This window comes from Canis lupus, chromosome 9 (assembly GCF_003254725.2).
Source record: "Canis lupus dingo isolate Sandy chromosome 9, ASM325472v2, whole genome shotgun sequence".
In the NCBI taxonomy this organism is placed as follows: Eukaryota; Metazoa; Chordata; class Mammalia; order Carnivora; family Canidae; genus Canis; species Canis lupus.
In genome coordinates, this window is record NC_064251.1 from 61,456,811 (window position 1) to 61,478,359 (window position 21,549).

At 41.1% G+C, this 21,549-nt stretch overlaps 1 pseudogene; it reads right to left on the minus strand.

Moving 5' to 3' along the window:
• Positions 1-16,278: 16,278 nt before the first annotated feature.
• On the minus strand, positions 16,279-17,247 carry LOC112677163 (ATP synthase subunit gamma, mitochondrial-like; annotated as a pseudogene).
• Between the last annotated feature and the right edge of the window lie 4,302 nt (positions 17,248-21,549).

The following is a 21,549-nucleotide window of genomic DNA, read 5'->3' on the forward strand; positions in this document are numbered from 1 at the left end:
ATTTGAAAATGATTCAAAGACTCTGCTCAATCTCAGTGAGAAACAATGTTCTGTCATAGATTTGCAATGTCTGCCATGGATATGGAACAGGGTGATTGCAGTATGCAAGCTGTGTGTTCACCACGTAGGCCCTATAATAAACTCTGAACGATGCTGCACTCCCAAAACAATGCTTTTTCACATCTCCATGTTTTTGTGAATGTAATATATTAACCTGTATTCTCCACTTAGTTAATGCCTAGTTGCAGGTGCCTGGGTGGCCCAGTTGGTTAAATGTTTGCCTTTGGCTCAGATCATGATCCAGGGTCCTGGGATCAAGTCCTGCATCAGGCTCCCTGCTCATCAGGGAGTCTGGTTATCTCTCTCCCTGTGCCCTTCCCCACTGCTTGTGTGTGCTCTCTCTCTCTCAAATAAATGAAATCTTTTGAAAAAAATGCCTTGTTGCCATCCTTCAAGACCTGAGTTCTCCCCGATAGCTTTCTCCCCTTGGGTCCAAAAGGGGTTAATAATTATCTCTGCTGTGCTCTCAACATCGGCTTATTGTTGCAAGTATTGCACTGATGTGGGTAATTGGGATGCTGTGCAGAATAACTTGCAGAGAGAAGTTCTTGGTGAATGGACTGAGAAGACCAGCCACAAAAGAAAGTAGTAGTGACTCTCTGGTAGGAAGATGGGGGAAAAAGAATAAGTTAAAAAAAAAAGAGAGAGAGAGAGAAATAGAAGGGATATTTGTAGGGGGGCAGGGGAGAGAAGGAAAAACAGAAAATAGAACCTATAAGAATAGCCAAAACAAACAATTAAAGAGACCCTCTCAGTTAAAGATACTAGTGAGGGGTTAGTCACCTTGAAAACGGTGAAAAGCAGAGTGAGTAATCAGCGAAGAGAAGAGCATAACCATATGCTTCCAGAAGTCCCACACTACAGGGAATTGATCCTAAATGAAAGCACAAAATGCAGGAAGAAATGAAATGTACTGGAAAGCATTAAAAAAAAGTATATCTAAATGAATTTCACCTGTTTAAATCAATAGGAAGGTGTCTTGTGAGGTTTAAAATACATGTAGTGTATTTTGGGGTTAGCTCAATCATTTAAGCCTCTGACTCTTGGTTTTGGTTCAGGTCATGATCTGAGGGTCCTGGGATCAAGCCCCTCACCAGGCTCTGCACTCAGTGCAGAGTCTACTTGTCCCTCTCCCTCTACTCCTTCTCTTTCTTTCTCTCTCTCTCTTTCCAGAACAAATAAAATCTTTTTTAAAAATAAAAAAAATAAAATACACGTTGAATTAAAATATACTGCAATTTGGCAGCCCGGATGGCTCAGCGGTTTAGCCGCGGTCAGTCCAAGGCGTGATCCTGGAGACCCCGGATCAAGTCCCATGTTGTGCTTCCTGCATGGAGCCTGCTTCTCTCTCTGCCTGTGTATGAACCTCTCTCTCTTTCTCTCTGTGCATGTGTCTCTCATGAATAAATAAATAGAATCTTTAAAAAATTTAAAAAGCAAAATAAAATATTTTGCAATTATAACTCAAGTCAAAATAGAAGGACATAGAGTTCAAGGATCTAGGGTTCTTGTATTTACATTTAAAATGTTTTATTTAATTTCTTATTGGAGGGATCCCCGGCTGGTGCAGTGGTTTAGCGCCTGCCTTTGGCCCAGGGCGCGATCCTGGAGTCCGGGGATCGAATCCCATGTCGGGCTCCCGGTGCATGGAGCCTGCTTCACCCTCTGCCTGTGTCTCTGCCCCTCTCTCTCTCTCTCTCTCTGTGACTATCATAAATAAATAAAAATTAAAAAAATATATATATATATAACTTCTTATTGGAGTTCAATTTGCCAACATATAGCGTAACACCCAGTGCTCATCCCACCAAGTGCCCTCCTCAGTGCTCATCACCCATTCACCCCAACCGCCCACCCTCCTCCCCTTCCACCACCCCTAGTTCATTTCCCAGAGTAAGGAGTCTCTCATGTTTTGTCACCCTCACTGATATTTTCACTCATTTTCTCTCCTTTCTCTTTTTTCCCTTTCACTAATTTTTATATTCCCCAAATGAACGAGACCATATAATGTTGGTCCTTCTCCGATTGACTTACTTCACTCAGCATAATACCCTCCAGGGCCATTCATGTCGAAGAAAATAGTAGGTATTTGCCTTTTCTAATGGCTGAGTAATATTCCATTGTAGACATAGACCACATCTTCTTTATCCATCATCTTTCGATGGACACCGAGGCTCCTTCCACAGTTTGGCTATTGTGGACATTGCTGCTAGAAACATCGGGGTGCGGGTGTCCCGGCGTTTCATTGCATCTGAATCTTTGGGGTAAATCCCCAGCAGTAAAATTGCTGGGTCGTAGGGCAGGTCTATTTTTAACTCTTTGAGGAACCTCCACACAGTTTTCCAGAGTGGCTGCACCAGTTCACATTCCCACCAACAGTGCAAGAGGGTTCCCTTTTCTCCGCATCCTCTCCAACATTTGTGGTTTCCTGCCTTGTTAATTTTCCCCATTCTCACTGGTGTGAGGTGGTATCTCATTGTGGTTTGGATTTGTATTTCCCTGATGGCCAGTGATGCAGAGCATTTTCTCATGTGCGTGTTGGCCACGTTTATATCTTCCTCTGTGAGATTTCTGTTCATGTCCTTTGCCCATTTCATGATTGGATTATTTCTTTGGTGTTGAGTTTAATAAGTTCTTTATAGATCTTGGAAACTAGCCCTTTATCTGATACGTCATTTGCAAATATCTTCTCCCATTCTGTAGGTTGTCTTTGAGTTTTGTTGACTGTATCCTTTGCTGTGCAAAAGCTTGTTATCTTGATGAAGTCCCAATAGTTCATTTTTGCTTTTGTTTCTCTTGCCTTCATGGATGTATCTTGCAAGAAGTTGCTGTGGCCGAGTTCAAAAAGGCTGTTGCCTGTGTTCTCCTCTAGGATTTTTACGGAATCTTGTCTCATATTTAGATCTTTCATCCATTTTGAGTTTATCTTTGTGTATGGTGCAAGAGAGTGGTCTAGTTTCATTCTTCTGCATGTGGATGCCCAATTTTCCCAGCACCATTTATTTTTAATTTTTTTATTGGAATTCAATTTGCCAACTTATAGAATAACACCCAGTGCTCATCCCATCAAGTGACCCCTCAGTGCCCATCACCCAGTCACCCCCATGCCCCGCCTACCTCGCTTTCCACCACCCCTTGATCCTTTCCCAGAGTTAGGAGTCTCTCATGTTCTGTCTCCCTCTCTGATATTTCAACTCATTTTTCTCCTTTCCCCTTAATTCTCTTTCACTATTTTTTAAATTCCCCAAACAATGAGATCATAGGTTTGTCTTTCTCTGATTGGCTTATTTAACTTAGCATAATACCCTCCAGTTCTATCCAGTCGAAGCAAATGGTGGGTATTCATCGTTTCTAATGGCTGAGTAATATTCCATTGTTTACATATACTACATCTTCTTTATCCATTCATCTATTGATGGACACCAAGGCTCTTTCCACAGTTTGGCTATTGTGGACATTTCGGCTATAAACATTGGGGCCCAGAACCATTTATTGAAGAGACTTTCTTTTTTCCAGTGGATAGTCTTTCCTCCTTTATCGAATATTAGTTGACCATAAAGTTCAGGTCCACTTCTGGGTTCTCTATTCTGTTCCATTGATCTATGTGTCTGTTTTTGTGCCAGTACCACACTGTCTTGATGACCACAGCTTTGTAGTACAACCTGAAATCTGGCATTGTGATGCCCCCAGCTATGGTTTTCTTTTTTAAAATTCCCCTGGCTATTAGGGTCTTTTCTGATTCCACACAAATCTTAAAATAATTTGTTCTAACTCTCTGAAGAAAGTCCATGGTATTTTGATGGGGATTGCATTAAATGTGTAAATTGCCCTGGGTAACATTGACATTTTCACAATATTAATTCTTCCAATCCATGAGCAATATTTTTCCATCTCTTTGTGTCTTCCTCAATTTCTTTCAGAAGTGTTCTATAGTTTTTAGGGTATAGATCCTTTACCTCTTTGGTGAGGTTTATTCCTAGGTATCTTTTTTTTTAATGTTTATTTATTTATGATAGTCACACACACACAGAGAGAGAGAGGGGCAGAGACATAGGCAGAGGGAGAAGCAGGCTCCATGCACCAGGAGCCCGACGTGGGATTCGATCCCGGGTCTCCAGGATCGCTCCCTGAGCCAAAGGCAGGCGCTAAACCACTGCGCCACCCAGGGATCCCTATTCCTAGGTATCTTATGCTTTTGGGTGCAATTGTAAATGGGATTGACTCCTTAGTTTCTCTTTCTCAGTCTCATTGTTAGTGTATAGAAATGCCACTGACTTCTGGGCATTGAATTTGTATCCTGCCATGCTACCAAATTGCTGTGTGAGTTCTACCAATCTTGGGGTGGAGGCTTTTGGGTTTTCTATGTAGAGTATCATGTCAAGGCGAAGAGGGAGAGTTTAACTTCTTCTTTGCCAATTTGAATGCCTTTAATGTCTTTTTGTTGTCTGATTGCTGAGGCTAGGACTTCCAATACTATGTTGAATAGCAGTGGTGAGAGTGGACATCCCTGTCTTGTTCCTGATCTTAGGGGAAAGGCTCCCAGTGCTTCTCCACTGAGAATAATATTTGCTGTGGGCTTTTTGTAGATGGCTTTTAAGATGTTAAGGAATGTTCCCTCTATCCCTACACTCTGAAGAGTTTTGATCAGAAATGGATGCTGTATTTTGTCAAATGCTTTCTCTGCATCTAATGAGAGGATCCTATGGTTCTTGGTTTTTCTCTTGCTGATATGATGAATCACATTGATTGTTTTACGAGTGCTGAACCAGCCTTGTGTCCCAGGGATAAATCCTACTTGGTCGTGGTGAATAATTTTCTTAATGTGCTGTTGGATCCTATTGGCTAGTATCTTGTTGAGAATTTTTGCATCCATGTTCATCAGGGATATTGGTCTGTAATTCTTTTTGGTGGGGTCTTTGTCTGGTTTTGGAATTAAGGTGATGCTGGCCTCATAGAACGAATTGGGAAGTACTCCATCTCTTTCTATCTTTCCAAACAGCTTTAGTAGAATAGGTATGATTTCTTCTTTAAACGTTTGATAGAATTCCCCTGGGAAGCCATCTGGCCCTGGACTCTTGTGTCTTGGGAGGTTTTTGATGACTGCTTCAATTTCCTCCCTGGTTATTGGCGTGTTCAGGTTTTCTATTTCTTCCTGTTCCAGGTTTGGTAGTTTGTGGATTTCCAGAAATACGTCCATTTCTTCTAGATTGCCTAATTTATTGGCGTATAGGTGTTCATAATATGTTTTTAAAATCGTTTGTATTTCCTTGGTGTTGGTAGTGATCTCTCCTTTCTCATTCATGATTTTATTAATTTGAGTCTCCTCTCTCTTCTTTTTAATAAGGCTGGCTAATGGCTTATCTATCTTATTAATTCTTTCAAAGAACCAACTCTTGGTTCTGTTGATCTGTTCCACAGGTCTTCCGGTCTCAATTTCGTTGAGTTCTGCTCGAATTTTAATTAACTCTCTTCTTCTGCTGGGCGTGGGGTCAATCTGCCATTTTTTTCTCTAGCTCCTTTATGTGTAAGGTTAGCTTTTGTATTTGAGTTCTTTCCAGTTTTTGAATGGATGCTTGTATTGCGTTGTATTTCCCCCTTAAGACTGCTTTTGCTGCATCCCAAAGATTTTGAAAGGTTTTATCTTCATTCTCTTTAGTTTCCATGAATCTTTTTAATTCTTCCTTAATTTCCTGGTTGACCCTTTCATCTTTTAGCAGGATAGTCCTTAACCTCCACGTGTTTAAGTTCCTTCCAAACTTCTTGTTGTGATTTAGTTCTTATTTCAAGGCATTATCATCTGAGAATATGCAGGGGAGGATCCCAATCTTTTGGTATCGGTTCAGACCCGATTTGTGACCCAGTATGTGGTCTATTCTGGAGAAAGTTCCATGTGCACTTGAGAAGAATGTGTATTGAGTTGCGTTTGGATGTAAAGTTCTGTAGATATCTGTGAAATCCATCTGGTCCAGTGTATCATTTAAAGCTCTCATTTCTTTGGAGATGTTGTGCTTAGAAGACCTACCGAGTATAGAAAGAGCTAGATTGAAGTCACCAAGTATAAGTGTATTATTATCTAAGTATGTCTTGACTTTGGTTATTAATTGATTTATATATTTGCCAGCTCCCACATTCGGGGCATATATATTGAGGATTGTTAAGTCTTCTTGTTGGATAGATCCTATAAGTATGAGATAGTGTCCCTCTTCATCTCTCACTACAGTCTTTGGGGTAAATTTTAGTTTATCTGATAGAAGGATGGCTACCCCTGCTTTCTTTTGAGGACCATTTGAATGGCAAATGGTTCTCCAACCTTTTATTTTCAGGCTATAGGTGTCCTTGTGTCTAAAATGAGTCCTTTGTAGACAGCAAATAGATGGGTCCTGCTTTTTTATCCAGTTTGAAACCCTGCGCTTTTTAATGGGGTCATTAAGCCGTTCACGTTCAGAGTTACTATCGAAAGGTATGAGCTTAGTGTCATCATGATATCTATTCAGTCCTTGTTTTTGTGGATTGTTGCACTGAACTTCTTCTTAAAGGGGAATTTAAGAGTCCCCCTTAAAATTTCTTGCAGAGCTGGTTTGGAGGTCACATATTCTTTCAGTTCCTGCCTGTCTTGGAAGCTCTTTATCTCTCCTTCCATTCTGAATGAGAGCCTTGCTGGATAAAGTATTCTTGGTTGCATGTTCTTCTCATTTAGGACCCTGAATATATCCTGCCAGCCCTTTCTGGCCTGCCAGGTCTCTGTGGAGAGGTCTGCTGTTACCCTAATACTCCTCCTCATAAAAGTCAGGGCTTTCTTGTCTCTTGCTTCTTTAGGATCTTCTCTTTATCTTTGGAATTTGCAAGCTTCACTATTAAATGTCGAGGTGTTGAATGGTTTTTATTGATTTTAGGGGGGATCTCTCTATTTCCTGGATCTGAATGCCTGTTTCCCTTCCCAGATTAGGAAAGTTTTCAGCTAGGATTTGTTCAAATACATATTCTGGCCCTCTGTCTCTTTCGGCGCCCTCGGGGACCCAATTAAACGTAGGTTTTTCTTCGTCAGGCCGTCGTTTATTTCCCTTAATCTATCTTTATGGTCTTTTAATTGTTTAATCTGTTTTTTCCTCAGTTTCCCTCTTTGCCATCAACTTGTCTTCTATGTCACTCCCTCGTTCTTCCACCTTGTTAACCCTCGTCGTTAGGACTTCTAGTTTGGATTGCATCTCATTCAATTGATTTTTAATTTCTGCCTGATTAGATCTAAATTCTGCGGTCATAAAGTCTGTTGAGTCCTTTATGCTTTTTTCTAGAGCCACCAGTAGCTGTATAATAGTGCTTCTGAATTGGCTTTCTGACATAGAATTGTAATCCAAATTTTTTAACTCTGAGGGAGAGAGGACTGTTTCTGATTCTTTCTTTTGAGGTGAGGTTTTCCTTCTAGTCATTTTGCTCAGTGCAGAGTGGCCAAAAGCAAGTTGTATTGGGAAAAGGAGAAAAAGAGAGAGAGAAGGAAAGAAAATAGAAAAAGAAAAAAGAAAAAAGGAAGAAAAAAAGAAGAAAAAGAGAAAGAGAAAAAGGATGGGGTTGGGGAAGCAAACAGAAATCCAAAAGCAAAAAAAAATAAAAATAAAAATAAAAATAAAAATAACACGGGAGAGTATGATCTGATTCTGTATACTTTAAGTCCCTTGACTTCCCTTTGGAACCTGTCCGTCTAGCTGGTCTTCTGGGGGAGGGGCCTGTTGTGCTGGTTTTCAGGTGTGAGCACTGGGGGAGCTGCTCTGCTCCTGCCTGGTGCAGGGCTCAGTGGGGGTTGTTTACCCCGTGAGGCCCCAGGAGGAACAACCCCAGCGGCGGCGGCAGCTCTGGAGCCCTGGAGTCAGCTCCTGCTGTAACTACAGAGCTCTCCGCCTGCGCCGTTGGATTCCCGCTCCCGGAGCCATGCAACCCACACACACCCCCTTTCACGCTGAGCCTCTTCCTCCGCCCGAGCTCCTCCGAGCTGCTCCGGGTCCAGCCGTGCGCGCTGCAGCCCTTAGGGAGCTCGGCGCATCTCCCGGGGCGCAGGTGTCTGTTAGTGTCCCCGGGAGCCCGAGGGCATCCCCGCCCTCCTGGGTCCTGCTCCAACTCCCTGCGAGCCCCTTTCCTCCCGGGAAGGTCGGTGCAGCTCCTGCTTCTCCGGGACGGGGCTCTCCTGTCCTGGGGACACTCGCCCCGGCCTCAGCCCGGCTCCTCGCGGGGCCCCTCCCCCTTGGAGGCCTTTTGTTTCTTTATTTCCTTTTCCCCCCTCTTCCTACCTTGATAGAAGCGCGAACTCTTCTCACTGTAGCATTCCAGCTGGTCTCTCTTTAAATCTCAGGCTGAATTCGTAGATTTTCAGGATGATTTGAAGGTTATCTAAGTAATTTGGTGGGGACAGGTGACTTGGGGACCCTACTCTTCCGCCATCTTGCCCCTCCCTGCCCATGTTTTATGTTAAATGTTGTGTTTATGTTGATAAATGTTGATAAATGTTTATACTGATAAATTCTTTTTTTAAGATTTTATATATTTATTCATGATAGACACACACAGAGAGAGGCAAAGGGAGAAGCAGGCCCCACCAGGGAGCCTGATGTGGGACTTGATCCCAGGACTCCAGGATCATGCCTGGATGGAAGGCAGGCACCAAACCGCTGAGCCACCCAGGGATCCCCCTATATTGATAAATTCTATCAAACATTTTAGGAATAAATATTACCAGCTTTGTGAATACTTTCAGAAAACGAAGATTTAACAACTTCCCAATTCTCTTTATGAGACCAGCATTACCCTGTATCAAAATCCAAAGATATAAACAAGAAGAGAAATTTACAGAGTAATATTGCTCATGAACATAGACACAAAAATATAAGACTTCATGACCAAGGGTGGCTTATCCCAGGAATGCCAAGTTGGTTCAGCATTTAAAAATCAACCAATGTTGGGAATGCAAACTGGTGCAGCCACTCTGAAGAAAAGAATGGAAGTTCCTCAAAAGGTTAAAAATACAGGTACCCTGAGAACCAGGAATTGCACTATTAGCTATTTACCCAAATGATACAAAAATACAGATTTGAAGGAGTACATGTACCCCAATGTTTATAGCAGCATTATCAACAATAGCTGAACTATGGAGAGAGGCCAAATGTCCATCAACTGATGAATGGATAAAAAATATATGATATATGTATATTGTGGAATATTACTCAGCCATCAAAAAGAATGAAATTTTGCCATTTCCAATGATGTGGATGGAGCAAGAATATATTATGCTAAGTGAAATAAGTCAGTTAGAGAAAGACAATTACCATATGATCTCACACACATGTGGAATTTAGGAAAGAAAACAAATAAATATATGAGAAGTGAGGAAAGAAAAAAGGAGAGTGGGAAACAGGTCATGAGACTCTTAACAATAAAGAACAAAGTGGGTGGGTGATGGGCTAGATGGATCATGGAGATTAAAGAGGGTACTTGTGATGAGTACTGAGTGTTGTATGTAAGTGATGAATCACAGAATTCTACTCAAGAAACCAATATCGCACTATATGCTAAGTAAAATTTAAATTAAAACAAAAACAACAACGGGGGCAGGGCGGGGCATCTGAATAGCTCAGTTGGTAAAGCATCTAACTCTTGATTTTAGCTCAGGTTGTGGTCTCAGGATCAAGAGATCGAACCCCATATCAGGCTCTGCACTGGGCATGGAGCCTGCTTAAGATTTTCTCTTTCTCCCTCTCCCTTTTCCTTTCCCCACCCCACTCTCTGTCTCTAAAACAAATAATAATAATAATAATAATAATAATAATAATAATAATAAAGTAATGTTAAATTAATAAAAACAACAACAACACAACAAAACATGAACATGGGGCACCAGACTGGTTCAGTCAGTAGAGCCTGCAACTCTTGACCAAGGAGTTGTGAGTTCAGGCCCCATGTTTGCTGTAGAGATTACTAAAAAATAAAATCTTAAAAAAAATCAACCTACATAATTCACCATATCAAGAATAAAAAAGAAAAAACATGATCATCTCAATAGATGTATATAAAGCATTGATCAAAAAATTCAACAATAAGAAAGGTTCTTGGGCAGCCCAGATGGCTCAGTGACTTAACGCCGCCTTCAGCACAGGGCCTGATCCTGGAGACCCAGGATCTGGTCCCACGTTGAACTCTCTGCATGGAGCCTGCTTCTCCCTCTGCCTGTGTCTCTGCCTCTTTGTGTGTGTGTGTGTGTGTGTGTGTGTGTGTCTCACGAATAAATAAATAAAATCTTTAAAAAAAATTCTCAGCTCAGAATAAAAAGGAAAGCCCTCTTACTGGTGAAGCTCATTCCACAAAAACACTTATAGCTAACATCACACTTAATGGTAAAAAACAAAATACAATCACCCTAAATTGGGGACATGAGAAGGATGTCATCTTTCATGGATCCTATTAAATTTTGTACTAGAGCTCCTAGTCATACAGCATTTGAAAGAAAAAGAAGTAAAAGGCAAATATATCAAAGAGGAAAAAGTAAAATTGTTTTATTCAAAGAACACTATTAACTACATAGAAAGGCCTAAGGAATCTGCAAAAATATCTACTAAAACCAATATCTGAATTTAACAAGATTACAGGATCCAAACATCAATCATATTTCTTTATCTGTAGTAGCAAAAAAAATTCAAGCCACACTTTTTCGTTCTCTTAAAGGTATTATATAATGGGCAGAAGTTATTAATTTTATTTTATTTTATTTTATTTTATAATTATTGGAATATTTTTAAAAAAATTTTTTATTGGAGTTCAATTTGCCACTATATAGGGTAACACCCAGTGCTCATTCTGCCAAGTGCCCCCCCTCAGTGCCCATCACCCAGTCACCCCAAACCTCCGCCCACCTCCGCTTCCACTACTCCTTGTTCATTTCCCAATGTTAGGTGTCTCTCATGTTTTGTCACCCTCACTGATAGAAATTATTAATTTTAATGCAGCCTAATTCACCAATCTTTGTCTGGTGGTTAATGCTTTTGATATTGTTTAAGATAGCTTTCCTTACTCAAAGCTATATTGATTTACCTTTTCTGTCTAGATCTGCAATCCTTTTGTTTGTGTATGGTGTAAGGTATGGAAAAGTTTTTCTTTTCCATATGACTATTCAATTGTATATTTAGGTCCAGTATCATTTATTAAAAATACCGCCCTATTAGCACTACTCTGTAGAGCTACGTTTGCCATGAATAAAACATATGCCTGGGGGGAAAGATCCAAGCCTAATTAATTAAAAAAAAAACAATTCCATTTACAATATCATCAAAAACCTGAACTACTTCCCGGATGAACTTAACAAAATCATTCAAGACCTATACACTGAATACTATATAACAACGCCAAGAAAAATTAAAGAAGATATTAATAAATGAAAAGATACATCACGCTCCTGAATTCAAGGCTCAATATTAAGATGTCAGTGCTTCTCAACTTGATCTCTAGATTCAACATGGTCCCTATCAAAAATTTTTTATAGAAATTGAGAAGATAGGGGCACCTGGGTGGCTCAGTCGGTTAAGTGTCTGCCTTCAGCTCAGGTCATGATCTCAGAGTCCTCAGATTGAGCCCCACATCCAGCTCCTTGCTCAGCAGAGAGCTGCTTCTCTCCTGCCTCTCTCTCTCTCTTGTGATCTCTCTGTGTCAAATAAATTTTAAAAATCATTAAAAAAAAGAAACTGAGAAAATGATTCCAAGTTTTGTATGTAAATGTCAAGAACCTAGGAAAGCAAAAGTGATCTTCAAAAAACAAAGTTGGAGGACTTTCACTTCAATACTTACTAAAAAGCTACATACTATAAAGCTACATGCTGGTGTAGTAGTGTCATAAGGATAAATAAATCAGTGAAATATGACAGAGAATCCAGAAACAGAGGTGCCAGCCAGTATAACTCATTAAGAGAAAGAAAGGTTTATTCAACAAATGATGCTAGAGCAACTAGATGTCTAAATATATGAAGTAAACCTTAAAAAAAATAAATAAAAAGGTTTCCTAGAAAAAAAAATATATGAAGTAAACCTTGACCTTATCTCACATGATACACAAAAATCAAGTAAAAATGGATGTTAGACCTAAAACTTCTATAAAGCTTCTAGCAAAAAATAAATTTCACAGTAAGTAAACTTTCTTGGATACAAAAACAAAAAACAAAAAACACTAATCCTGAGGGAAAATTTTTTTAATTTTCTAAAAACCATTAATCATGAGGACTTTATCAAAATGCTTTAAATTATGTTCATTATTGAAATGAAAGGGCAAGCCACAGAGTAGGGGAAAATATTTGCAATACCTGTAACTCACAATGGTAATAAGAAGACAAACAAACCAATTAAAAAGTGGGCAAAAGATCTGAACAGGCACAGCATAAAAGAAGATCTGCAAATGAACCAGTGATCTTCAACATCATTAGTTGTCAGGGAAATGAAAATTAAAAGTACAGTGAGATACCACTTAATACCCACCCGGAAAGTGTCTGAAATTTTAAAAACTTAAAATAGCCAAGTAGTACAGGGGATGCAGAGCAACTAGAATCCTCACACATTGCTGATGGGAGCACAACATGGTACAACCACTTCAAAAAACTATCTAGCAGTTTCCTATAAAGTTAAAGATACACTCACCATATGGTCCAGAAATTGTACTACAGATATTTATCCCAGACAAACAAATGTGTGTATATCCACAAATGACTTGTACCAAATGTTCATAGTGGTTGTATTCATAATATCCCAAACTAGAAACAATCCAAATGTCCATCAATAAGTAAAAGGATAGGGCATCTCGGGTGGCTCAGTGGTTTAGCACTGCCTTCAGCCCAGGGCCTGATGCTGGAGACCCAGGATCGAGTCCCACATCGGGCTCCCTGCATGGAGCCTGCTTTTCCCTCTGCCTGTGTCTCTGCCTCTCTCTCTCTCTCTCTTTCTCTCATAAATAAATAAAATATTTTTAAAAAAACAAGTAAAAGGATAAACAAATTGCTGTATATTTACACAAAGGAATGCTATCCAGAATTAACAAAGAACAAACTATGATAAACACAGAAACATGGTTAATCTTACAAGACATTCCATTGGGAAAAGGAAGCAAGAAACAGGAATACATGTATATGATACCATTCATATGAAGTTCAAGAATAGGTTAAACTCATCTATACTGCTTGAAGTCATAGTAAGTTACCTCAAGATTAAGAAAAAGTCCAAGCTGTATACACTTAAGATTTGTGGATTTAAATGTATGTAAAATACCCCTCAATTATATACTATAAAATAATTTTTAAACCATGATACTGCTATAAGTCTTTGATGATTTATCTATCCCACTAGCAAGGCTAGGCCTATAGGTAGCCCTATCATTTGCCAAGCTTTAAACTTTTCAAAGTCCATTCAGTGGTGAGATTCCCTACCTTCTTCTCATTTGACAGAAATTAGAAGTGCCCAGACCAAGAAGATATTTGCAAATTTCCTATCAGATAGAGGGCTAATATCCAAAATCTATAAAGAACTTATCAAATTCAACACCCAAAACCAAAAAGCATAGTCAAGAAATGGGCAGAAGACATGAATAGACATTTCTCCAAAGAAGACATACAAATGGCCATCAAGCACTTGAGAAAAGGCCATGTGCCATCACCTGACATCAAGAAAATACTAGTCAAAACCACAATAAGATACCACCTCACACCAGTGAGAATGGCTAAAATGAACAACTCAAGATACAACAGATGTTGGCAATGATGTGGAGAAAGGGGAACCCTCTTGCACTGTTGGTGGGAATGCAAACCAGAGCAGCCCCTCTGGAAAACAGCATGCAGGTTTCTCAAAGAGTTAAAAATAGAGCTACACTATGACCCAGCAATTGCACTTCTAAGGCATTTATCCAAAAGACACAAACATAGTGATTTGAAGGAGACCTTGTGCCCCAATGTTTAGAGCAGCAATGTCCACAATAGCCAGAATATGGAAAGAGCCCAGATGTCCATCGACAGATGAATGGATAAAGAAGAGGTGGTGTATATACACAATGGAATATTCCTCAGCCATCAAAAAGAATGAGATCTTGCCATTTACAACCAGGTGGTTGGAACTAGAGGGTAAGCAAAATAAGTCAGGCAGAGTGAGACAAATACTATATAATTTCACTCATACATAGAATTTAAGAAACAAAACATGAACATAGGGGAAGGGAAAGGAAAATGAAATAAGATGAAAACAGAAAAGGAGGCAAACCCTAAGAGACTCTTCACTGTAGGGAACAAATTGAAAGTTGCTGGAGGGGAGGTGGATGGGAGGATGGGGTAACTGGGTGATGGGCATTATGGAGGACACTTGATGGAATGAGCACTGGGTGTTGTATGCAACTAATGAATCACTAAATTCTACCTCTGAAACTAATAATACGTATATGTTCAGTAATAATTTAATTTTTTTAAGTACCCAGACCAATGACATGTATAAGACACAGCTACCATTTTGAATGTCAGCTACCAATTCAGCTATATTTATAAAGCAAGATATGTAAAAATACCTCATTGGAAACACTTAGTTGGGGAAACTTATGTTTATATTTTTCCAAATCACCTCTGATTTTTCCTGGCCTCATTATAAGGATATTCAGGCTCAGAGCATGAGGAGAATGCCATCCAACAATGATGATATAGGGTTTCAGAGGGACATCAGAGCCAGGCTCTTCACTAAACTGGTGGGCACAGTGCTTGATGGTCGCTGAGCTTTTCAAGGGCTTATGGAATTTTTAATATTTAGAAGAAAGAGGGGCACCTGAATGGCTCAGTTGGTTGGGCTTCTACCTTCAGCTCAGGTCATGATCCCAGGGTCCAAGCCCCTTGTCAGGCTCCCTGTTGAGCAGGGAAGTCTGTTCTCCATCTCCCTCTGCCCTTGTTCATGCTCTCTCTCTCTCTCTCTCTCAAATAGATAAACAAAATCCTAAAAAAAAAAAAAAAAAAGATTTGGAAGAAAGAATGTATTATCCAAAGTGTTAAAATAAAATAAGGGTAGCCCCGGTGGCCCAGCAGTTTAGCACCGCCTTCAGCCCAGGGCCTGATCCTGGAGACCCGGGATCGAGTCCCACGTCAGGCTCCCTACGTGGAGCCTGCTTCTCCCTCTGCCTGTGTCTTTGCCTCTCTCTGTGTGTGTCTCTCATGAATAAATAAATAAAATCTTTTTAAAAATAAAATGATAAAATCATAAATGAATAATTAAATGTTTACACAATGTAATATGTTAACTAGGCAAGTAAAACCCACTTCAACAGATATGTAAATTATATTAAATGTGGTACATGGATGCACTTTAATACATTTGGTATGACGTAGAACGAATTATCCAAAATAGATTTGCCTTAACACCACAAAGGCCAGGAAAGTGTTGCCTTGATTATGTGACATACTGTAACTTTTCTCTTAAGTCTGATGACTTTTGGGATCATGCAAATGCTCTGGAACTAAATATTGGTGATGATGTACAACATTGTGAATATAATAAATGCTTCTCAATAGTACACTTTAAAATGTCTAAAGTGGGGGCACCTTGGTGGCTCAGCCAGTTAAGCATCCAATTCTTGATCTCAGCTCAGGTCTTGATCTCAGGGTCATGAGTTCAATCCCCATGTTGGGCTGCATGCTGGGTGTGAAACCTACTTTAAAAAAATTAAATAAAATAAAACTAACATGGTCAACCTTGTTATGTGTATTTTACCATAATAATAATTTTTTTAAAAATTCCCAAACCCACTTCCCCAGCCCATAGGGTGATTAAGGGGGAGGAAGAAACAAGGATCTGTCTTGAATCCCTCACATAAAGGCAAGAACTGAGAACAAGAACAGAGTAGGCACTTGAGTGGTGGTTGGGGAAGTGCAGAGCTCACGGGCTGAGCATCACAACTGTGGTTGAAGGGAGGGGTGGGGGCAGTCAGCAGTGATAGGGAGATAAATGAACCCAGCTTTTCAGACTTCAGGGAACCAGTATTCAGTGATCATCATCATGCTGTACAGAGTGCAAGTCATAGATCCCAAAAGAGATAGCAAGCCTGGAAAAATGAGTCATGGGGAAGGGAAAGAAAACGTTGCCCATCTAAAGAGGAAAAGAATGACCAAGAGCCTACATGATATGGTGCAGTGGTCTCCATCTGAAGCTCATTAACAGAATCATCTGGAAGTATATATATTTTTTTCTTATGGTAAGCTGTTTATTGTAAGATAATTTACAAACATCTTGCTGTCTTTAGTAGTTTAAACAATGGATCAACAATTTCTTCTGATGAGGACAGCAGTAAGCTAAAAATAAAATCAGCAGGCTGAATTTTCCTTCCTTACTTCTTATCTGAGGATGAAACTTGGTTTTCATTAATCCAGAGCTGCTGCACCAGAGATGATTTCAATCAACTCTTTCGTGATGACAGCCTGGCGGGTGCAATTGAACGTCAAAGTCAGTTTGTCAATCATCTCAGAAGCGTTCTTGCTAGCAGTGTCCATGGCCGTCGTCCTGGCACTCTGCTCACTTGTGGTGGATTCCTTTAGAGAATAGTAGATGATGTTGGCTAAATTGTATTCTTGGTAATTCTGCAGCACGTCAGCATCAATATCATCATAGATACTCATGCTCTCAGCACTTGCAACGGTTTCAAGGGAAAAGATGGGCTTTTCTGTCTTGTAGGAGATGACAGACCTGAACCGATTATAGATTATCATTTATTTGACCCTTCGTCACATTCATATCCAGAATTCAGCAGTTCCAGGGCAATGACGGACGCATCTGATTTTATCACCAATTCCAATGAGCATAACTTCTTTCCCGGCTGCTTCGAGTGGGGCCACCTCATTTTTCATCTGTTTAGCAACCGACGAATGAATAGCAGAGCCCTCGATCTGAAGACACACCGATAAGAAGGTGTTTCTTCTTGTTTTCAGGCATCTTAATATCAGCTTTTTCATACAGGGCCAAAAAGCCTATTCCATACACTTGAGCTGGTTTCAGTTCTCCCTCAGCTAGGGCATATTTTGCTGCTGCTACCATTTTCATAGACGTGGGGATTTTCTGGATGTTTTTGATGGACTTTAGTTGCCTGGTAATATCTTTTAGAGTTACCATATTTCGAACTTGGATCCATTGCGGCTGCATAGCCCAGGCCGAGAGCCTGGTGATGCCTGCCCAAGAGAATATGGTGCTACCGGCCCCACTGAAGGCCGGTCAGACAGCTTATCTGGAATCACCAGCACCTACTACATCACTGCACCCTGCACCCTCTGTACCCCCATCTCTACTGTGATTCCAGTTCTGGAGGTCTTGATGGGTCACATGGTGGACATAGAGCCATACATCAGAGCTTCACTGCAGCCTTCCACCCCTTTCAGCTGCATGAGTATGGACAAATCACCTTATTTTTCTGCATCTCAGCATCCTCCCTTGTGAAACAGGAAAATGTGTGCAGGGGGCTAATACTTAATGAAATCGACAGGTAAAGTATGTGCCACAGAGCAGCCTCTTAATTAATATATATTTCTTTTCCTCTTCTCTAATGGTGCCTATCCCACTTGTGAATCTATTTTCTTTCCATCAAGCTGTAAAGCAGAAGACACAGCAGGTGATTTTGAATAGAGAACAGGAAACATTTCCCATAATAAATGTAATAAAAGATGATGTTTTAAATAGACTCTGTTATGAGTTAAAATCTGCCACTGAGGCAGCTTTATTCATAAGTCAAAAAATGCAAATAACCCCAGTGTCCATTGACAGTAGACTAGATAAATCCTTTGTAGTGTACATCTCTTAGAAGCAACTTGAAAAAAAATCAAACTGCTTATGGACACAGCAACGTGGATGTCAACAGACACACTGAGCAAAAGAAGCCCCCCCACACACACAAACACATACTGTTATTTTTGTATGACTCTATTCAAATTAAATTTATAAGCCGAAACTAACCAATGGAGGGAAGTCAGACTAGTGGTAACATTTTGTAGGTTTTTGACTAGGAAAGGCCGCAAGAGAGCCTATAGTGCTGGAAAAGTTCTGTATCTTGAGTTTTGGGTGGTAGCTTGAGTTCATGTAAAAACTCATTGAGGTATGCACTTAAGATTGTGGCACTTTGTTGTATGCATGTTATACTCCAAGGTAGAGGTGGGGGTGGGTGGCAAGGGGAAACCCACCGCACAAGTCCACAAAAATATACTGCCACACTGCCCTAAAACCCAAACTATCAAGCCTAAAGTTATGCCAGTGGTTCAAAAGTCTTTTGACCAAAAGTACAAAGATTAAGGGGGGAAAAAATTTTTTTTTGAACCCAGCCTGGGAGGAAACCAACTTTAAATGAATGAAACACATATAACAACTAAAATCGAGATCATGAGGAAAGTGTTTTATTGTAGTTCCCTGAAGAGTGCTCTATAAAAGGGTTATTGAAATTTTAATATTCTTTATTGTCATTCACAGAGTTATTTTGGTTTAAGGTCCATTTGTATAGGAAACGCATGATTAAGCAGGAAAGCCAGTTACAACCGCATGTCTGACATTTTTGACACTTTTAACCCAAAAGTTATTAGAAAAAGTGGACTATGTGTATTCTACAGTCTTTGTGCCTCTACTGTTCTGTACTTCTGAAATTTCACTGCTTATATTCTTTGCTTGCAATTACATTAAGCTGCTGCCTGACCAATAGTGGTGCCGTTGTAATGCTCTCTGCTGGGTTCTGAGGCTAAGACTCACAGAGGCAAACAGACCCAAGAATACTCAGATCCACTGAATTAGACCTTCTATGTCCCTCAGCCCCTTTGAACGTCCTTCCTATGTATGAGCTTCCCACATTATGGGTCCTTCTTCCCCAGAGTACAAGCCAGAAAACTCACTTGCCTCTCTTCTCTTGGAGCTAGAGTGCAGGCATGGGGGCTAGGCTCCCCTAATCAGACATGAAATAAAAACTACTTTAATTCTAAGTAGGGAAAATCAGGGAGGTGGGCACCATGTAGAATGAATCTGCTTTCTGGCAGGGGTGGCTGTCGATGCTGCCAAGTCTCAGGGGCAGCAAGAGTGGGGTTTTAGCAGCAGAGGGACCATCTGAGATGCCTGTGTCCAGTGGCAGGAGCAGAGGCAAGTGGACCAGTGGCTGCTGCTGTTCTTGGGCACAAAGCCTCAAGCCTATTTCCTGGTCCAGCCAATGGCTCCATGAGCTGTGCAGTATCCCATAAAAAATTCCTTCCAATTTAAACGGGCTGGAGGCAGTTCTGTTGTTGGCACTGAGAGCCCTGAGTGTCACCCACTACGTCAGTCAGTGTTCTCTAGAAAAACAGAACCAATAGAGGGTGATAGATAATTGTAGATAGATAGATAGACAGATAGATAGGTGGCTTTGTTTTTAGGAATTGGCTTACACTTCATCAGAGTTGACAAGTCTGAAATCCATATGGTAGGCTGGAAACTCAAGCAGGAGCTGATGCATAGTCTTGAGGCAGAAAGGATAGCATGCAATAGCTACACCCCATCTCCTCTTCTCTTGGAGAATCTCAGCTTTTACTCTTAAAGCCTTTTGACTAATTAGATGAGGCCCAGCCATGTTATCAGGGTAATCTTTGCTTAAGGTCAACAGATTACAGATGTTAACCACATCTGCAAAATACATTCACAGCCATACCTAGATTACCATCTGATTAAATTACTGTGTGCTGTAGCCCAGCCAAGGTGACACATAAAATTAACCATCATACCAGCCAGATCAAGATTCCAGGAATGAGCATTCATTTTATGAGCATTCAGAGCTTTCACTCTGAAGAAGATTTCTTGGTACATTCAACGTAAGTTTCTATGTGCAAAAATTTCACATATAGCTGTCCATACAGAAAATCCACCTAAGCTAGGCACCTGCATTCAAGAGAAAACTATCCTTGGAATCCATCCCATCCTCCCATCCCCCACAGCCCTCTACCTGCCTCCAACTGCTGTGGCCTCTCAGCTGGACTACAGCCACAGCCTCTTCACCATTCTGCCAACCTTCGGCCCTTCCTGCTCTGCTCTGTTGTCCACCCAGCCCCACAATATTCTTTCTTAAACACTAGCCTCACTGGGGCACCTGGGTGGCTCAGCGCTTGAGCATCTGCCTTCGGGCCTGGGCGTGATCCCGTGGTCCTGGGATCGAGTCCCACATCAGGCTCCCTGCATGGAGCCTGCTTCTCCCTCTGCCCATGTCTCTGCCTCTTTCTCTCTCTGTCATGAATAAATAAAATCTTTAAAAACAAATACAAAACACTAGTCTAACTGTGTCTCCCTTGATTAAAAATCCTTTCAGGCCAACTCAGTGCTTCTGTCATCTCAAGCCAACAGCCATTAAGGTTTGGCTGCACACAATAGACACCAACTCTGACCAACTTATGTGAAAGAGGAATTCATGGAGCAGCTCCCAGGATGGAAGGAAAAGCTAAAGTCTTAAGAAGGACAGGAACCCAGGCTTCCCTAGTGACCTTGGAAGCAGGGACTCAGGGACAATCTTTTCAGAGCCCAGCTTTGGGGATGAAGCCATTGGACATTTCAAATCTCCATGCAACTCCACTCAGTGGTCAATTTATAAGGAGAGGGTGTCCGACTGGCCAGGATTGGTTCACAGACCCACCCCTTGGCCATAATAGGGCCCCTGGTGGAACCACCAGCAGTGGAATTAATGAGATGGGGGAGGAACCTCTGGTAAGGTTGGGGTATTAGCAAAGAGGGGAAAATAGATACCAAGTAAGCAAGGACAAAACAGCCATTCCATGCCCACTCTCAGCAGCCAAAGGATCCCTGATCACCAGAGCAACAGGGGAAGCTGAGAAGAATTACATTATCTGCATTCAACAGGGCCAGGAAGGCATGGTGTAAGCAGTCCCCAGCCAACTAAGAAGAAACAAGGATCTTTCTGGACTGTAAGACAGGAAGCCTAGCCCTGGGGACCCTCAGCCTGAACCCCATCTTCTCTCATTGTTTCTGGGCCATTATTCTTACTGAGAAAATCTAAGCCTCAACTGGGAGCATGAGGGAACTTTCCCAATCTCTTACCTTTCCCCTCTGACCTGTCCTCCCCTGCCTGGCTACATGGGCAGGGGGACGGGCTAGGGGGGTGGTTTATGTGGCTGGCAAAAGGTCTCAGGAGCCAAGCAGGGGAGGGCAGAGGAGTATGGATTAGAAAGAAAGGCATGCTCACGCTGCCTTTGTCTTTATTTCATTGTTTTCTTGTTTCTCATCTCCTCCACCCCCACTGGAATGTAAGCTCCACACAGACAAAAGCCTTGTCTGTCTTGATCACTCACTGCCACAGCCCCAAGCCTGTAACAGTGGCTACTGTGTAGAAAGCACTTAGCAAAATAAATATTTGTGACGGAAAGGATAGCATGCGATAGCTACACCCCATCTTCTGCCCCTGATCCTGAGTCAGAGAGGCAAGATCAGGCCTGGAACTGAGTCAAATCAGGAATC